A 6,000-nucleotide genomic window follows, 5' to 3' on the forward strand; every position below is an offset into this window, starting at 1 on the left:
CCACCAAGTATCTTCCTAGAGCTGGCCGCCCGGCTAAACTGAGCAATCGGGGGAGAAGGGCCTTGGTCAGGGAGGTGACAAAGAACCTGATGGTCAATCTGACAGAGCTCCAGAGTTCCTCTGTGGAGATGGGAGAACCTTCTAGAAGGACAACCATCTCTGCAGCATTCCACCAATCAGGCCAGACGGAAGCCACTCCTCAGTAAAAGGCACGTCAAGTCTGTAAGCGTCACGTCTGGAGGAAACCTGACACCATCCCTACGGTGAAGCATGGTGGTGGCAGCATCATGCTGTGGGGATGTTTTTCAGCGGCAGGGACTGGGAGACTAGTCAATACCGAGGGAAACATGAACGGAGGAAAGTACAGAGAAATCCTTGATGAAAATCTGCTCCAGAGCACTCAGGACCGCAGACTTGGGTGAAGGTTCACCTTCCAAAAGGACAACGACCCTAAGCAAACAGCCAAGACAATGCAGGAGTGGCTTCGGGACAAGTCTCTGAATGTCCTTGGGTGGCCCAGCCAGAGCCAGGACTTGAACCTAATCGAACATCTCTGGAGAGACCTGAAAATGGCTGTGCAGCAACACTCCCCATCCAACCTGACAGAGCTTGAGAGGATCTGCAGAGAAGAATGGGAGAAACTCCCCAAATACAGGTGTGCCAAGATTGAAGCGTCATCCCAAGAAGACTCAAGACAGTAATCGCTGCCAAAGGTGCTTCAACAAAGTGCTGAGTAAAGGGTCTGAATACTTATGTAAATGTCATATTTCAGTTTTTATTTTTTATGAATTAGCAAACATTTCTAAAAAACTGTTTTTGCTTTGTCATTATGGGTTACTGTCTTTAGATTGATGAGGGCAAAAAAAATATCTTGATCCATTTTAGTATAAGCCTGTAACACAACAGAAATGTGGAAAGTCAAGGTGTCTGAATACTTTCCAAAAGCGCTGTACATGTCCATGGTGCAATCAAATTTCGAAAACCCCCTCATTATAAACTCCCTAGTAATGCCTCAGGATTTAGTAAGACTTTACACGTGACTTTACTGACAAACTGAACTGGTGCAACACAACTGCGGTGTAGGATAGTAACCTACAGTGTTATAACATGAACTCTTACCCAGCCGATAAGGTTCGTCCTCCATCAGAGCTTGTTTTGATGTTTCTTGCAGACTAAAACAGCCAAAACAAGTGATGCTCTATCAGCTGTGAGAACACATCTGCCGTACTCATCAAACAGCCTATATAACCTTTTGCAGGGAGAGGTTTATTTTTCCTTTTTCTCTTCCAAATCACCAATCCCATGCAGGGTGGACTGTTGTTATCACAATAATCATCCAAGCAAGGGCAGATTGGGAAGTCCAGGAGGACACGTGTTTTAACGCCTCTCAACGACTTCCCGTTGTGATGAAACAGGGTAGGGTCCTTTTAGGGCAAGTTATAAGAACAAACATTTGAATAATGGAACTGTTTGATCATTTTCGAGTGAGAAGGTAAACCGTATGGAGTTACACATCGGATTCTGTATAGGTAAACATGGGAAATGTGTATTCCTCTTCTTCTCCTTATCTCGTCTCCCTCACACAAACCAGCTCTCAAGACTCTTTGCCTCAGATGAAGGATTGAGAAACAAATCTGAAAAATATGTGTGTGCATGTGTGTGTGTGTGTGTTCCTGTTTGCGTGCATGTGTTCTTCCTGTTGCACCTCCAGATGACTAATCCACCTGAGGTGTGTGTGAGCGGTGAATCTCTCTGGGCGTAAACACAAAGCACTCAGCATGACAAAGCTATGCTTCAAGTCACACTCTGTTACCCTATCTGTCTCTCCAGTCCCCCTGGTTCTGCCATAAATAAACTCAGCAAAAAAAGAAACGTCCTCTCACTGTCAACTGCGTTTATTTTCAGCAAACTTAACATGTGTAAATATTTGTATGAACAAAACAAGATTCAACAACTGAGACATGAACTGAACAAGTTCCACAGACATGTGACTAACATAAATTGAATAATGCGTCCCTGAACAAACGGGGGTTAAAATCAAAGTAACAGTCAGTATCTGGTGTGTCCACCAGCTGCATTAAGTACTGCAGTGCATCTCCTCCTCATGGACGGCACCAGATATGCCAGTTCTTGCTGTGAGATGTTACCCCACTCTTCCACCAAGGCACCTGCAAGTTCCCGGACATGTCTGGGGGGAATGGCCCGAGCCCTCACCCTCCGATCCAACTGGTCCCAGACGTGATCAATGGGATTGAGATCCGGGCTCTTCGCTGGCCATGACAGAACACTGACATTCCTGTCTTGCAGGAAATCACGCACAGAACGAGCAGTATGGCTGGTGGCATTGTCAATGCTGGAGGGTCATGTCAGGATGAGCCTGCAGGAAGGGTACCACATGAGGGAGGAGGATGTCTTCCCTGTAACTCACAGCACTGAGATTGCTTGCAATGACAACAAGCTCAGTCCGATGATGCTGTGACACACCGCCTCAGACCATGACGTACCCTCCACCTCCAAATCGATCCCACTCCAGAGTACAGGCCTCGGTGTAACGCTCATTCCTTCGACGATAAACACAAATCTGACCATCACCCCTGTTGAGACGAAACCGCGACTCATCAGTGAAGAGCACTTTTTGCCAGTCCTGTCTGGTCCAGCGACGGTGGGTTTGTGCCCATAGGCGACGTTGTTGCCGGTGATGTCTGGTGAGGACCTGCCTTACAACAGGCCTTCAAGCCCTCAGTCCAGCCTCTCTCAGCCTATTGCGGACAGGGATTGTGCATTCCTGGTGTAACTCAGGCAGTTGTTGTTGCCATCCTGTACCTGTCCCGTAGGTGTGATGTTCGGATGTACCGATCCTGTGCAGGTGTTGTTACACGTGGTCTGCCAATGTGAGGACGATCAGCTATCCGTCCTGTCTCCCATGTAGCGCTGTCTTAGGCGTCTCACAGTACGGACATTGCAATCTTTCTTTTGGTGTTTTTCAGAGTCAGTAGAAAGGCCTCTTTAGTGTCCAAAGTTTTCATAACTGTGACCTTAATTGCCTACCGTCTGTAAGCTGTTAGTGTCTTAACGACCGTTCCACAGGTGCATGTTCATTAATTGTTTATGGTTCATTGAATAAGCATGGGAAACAGTGTTTAAACCCTTTACAATGAAGATCTGTGAAGTTATTTGGATTTTTACGAATTATCTTTGAAAGACAGAGTGCTGAAAAGGGGACGTTTCTCTTCTTGCTGAGTTTATATATCTCGTGAAATTCAAGTAAATGTTCACAAAATCATATCATTCGGTAACCTGCTTGAAGGATATTTTTTGTCTTGGCTGTTTTCAATGTTGGCCAGGTTCTGATTTAGTTGTGGTTCATTTGGTCTCCAAAAGAAAGTGGAGACTCACTTTGTTAAAATAGAGAGTGGAGAGAACATTTGGGAGATGTGTTAGCTTTTTTGCACAAAGTACATAGAAGTACACCGGTGGAATTTCCTTTCTCATCTCGTGCTATTCCCTCTTTTCCTTCTTCACATTGTTATTCACTGACACCCACTCCTTCTCTTACTTAATCTCTCCTTTACCCCTCTCCTCTCTCTCTCTTTCTCTCATCTCTTCCCCCACTATCCTTCTCTTCCTCTCTCTCCTTGGCACGAACCCAAAATCCATTCTCTCCCTTATTATTCTTACTTGGCTGGTGCCAGTGCTTGACCCTGTCTGTCCAGTCACAGGCAGTGATCATTTCATAAGCACCATTTAATCAAAACATAACCATATTTCAGCTTCTATTTTCGCCCCGGCTATTTCCTCTTACAAATATGTCCTGAGAGGCAATCTAAACCCAAGTGTTTATACCGTGTGTGTGTTTATGTGTGTGTGAATGTGTGTGTGCATGTTTGCGTGCGTGCGCGTGTGTGTGTGTGTGTGTGCATACTGCTTTATTACAGCAATCAGTTTGAAACTAGTTTGTAATGGGTCCACACTTGGGAGGGGACACATCGCACATTCATGGCAAAGTCATACAGAGACCATCCTCTTATTATAAACAAGTTGAGCCCAATTACTTCTGTGTGCTCCTCTCTTCTCTAATCAACACGATAGTCGGTAGTCAGAAGCACTCTATGCAAACAGAGTGTGGACAGTATCCTCATTATAAGGTGACTATGTAAGATGATTAAAACTTTCATTAGAGTTGTGTACAAGGTTATTATTGTAAACTAAAAATGAAACGAAAACAATAAATAATTAACAAACCCATTATCTTTGACTCCAAAACAAAATAAAATAAAATAAAAATCACCCTGAATCACCCTGAATGTTTAGCTTACTTTGGCCAAAATCCGAAAGGGGGTTTTGAGCTTTTGGGGCGTTTTCAAGCAACTGAATCTGGCGGGTTAATGCGGCCAGGAGATGGCGATGTTTCAAAAAAGGCCTAGCTTGTGCATCACTATCACTTGCTAAAATGTTTTTAAAAAAATGTAAAAAAAACGTCTAGGAGACTAATTTAATTCCTCCAAAAGCATTGGATTGGTGTAAAAATGGGCGAGAGAGAGTTTCCTTCCACCCTCTATTTTCTTTGCACCAGCCTCAGCGCTATTCCTTTCAAATCCAAGTCCCATTAAGATTAATCCCAAATGCGCAAAGAGTCTGGTGGACCAACATGTCAAATTTTGCCTTTGTTAGCCAATATAGAAACACCGGGAGAAACTCCCAGTGCATTGGCTTAATCAGCTTAATCTACCAACTACTTTCCCCCTAACCCTCCCTGTTACGCTAGGAGACTACAAGCACAGAGCCACACCTCTTAGTTGTGTGATTTGATGACGACAAATACTTTACTCAAGGTCAATCCAATAAAATCCTCTGGTCAGTCCCACTAAGGCTAACTTTGAATCGTTGATGTACCAGGCTTATATGCACTTGCCTGAGGATGAGGTTACAATAAGATTGACTTTATAATTTAAACTTAACCTAAACCTTAACTCTCAAGAACCCAAGGACAGACAGCCATAGGGCTCTCATTTGAACAATTGACCACAGCGAGGCCAACCTGTACAATTGTACAGACGCTGTGCCTACAAGTTGATAATCACTGCGTTTAATAGGGAAACCTCAGAAACTCTACTTTCATATCACCCCCCCCAAAAAATGTACAAATACAAAAGGTACACTTACTTTGTGTCATTTTAACACAGATTTCCATTGATGTTTTTTGATTTGCACTTCCTGAGCTAATGGAAACTTGGGAGGGAAGCCCCAAAAAATGTCGACTCAAACCTCCAAAAAAAACGGTGGAAATCTGTGGTAAAACTGTAAGCGTATCTTTTTAATTTGTAAAGTTATTTTGGATGATAATCAAGTTGGTTTTGAAGGTTTCCAAAACCGTATCGCAATCAAGGGTCAATTGTTTCTAGATAGAGCCGTCACACTTGAACAAATCACCTCAGCTAACTGAAACTAAACTGAATTCAAAACAAAATCGAAAAACGAATAGAAATATAAAACAAATATAAAAACACAAAAGTGTAATAACCTTGGTTGTGTACATTCTTATACCCCATACATCAATCATCATAGAAAACCCAAACAATTTATCGAGCGACCAATTCAGACAAGCAGACATGACTATTTATTTTGGATCGCTGAGATTTTTGAAATGCAAATGAAGAACCAGACATTATATTTATTTACACACTAGAACAACATTTGCTGAAGAGTATTCACTTCTTTATTTTTTACATGTATTTTCTTTCTCTCTTTTTTAAAATTTTGAACGACTACCAAAATACAATGTTTATTTGCACCCTGTCATTTGAGGGTTTTGCAGTTCAATCTTGTGTTTATTTCAGTTTTGTCCGTCTCAGAAATGCACAGATTGTTTTAAACGTCAATGCTTTCATCAGTCAGTGGCTTAATCCTCTTTAATATAACAATAAAAACTTTATCCCTTCAAGTGTTCTCTACCTGTACACAATTAGCCGGTAATTTTAAAAGTCTCCTATTGGTTGTCTG

The sequence above is a fragment of the Salvelinus namaycush genome, chromosome 42 (genome assembly GCF_016432855.1).
Source record: "Salvelinus namaycush isolate Seneca chromosome 42, SaNama_1.0, whole genome shotgun sequence".
Lineage (NCBI taxonomy): Eukaryota > Metazoa > Chordata > Actinopteri > Salmoniformes > Salmonidae > Salvelinus > Salvelinus namaycush.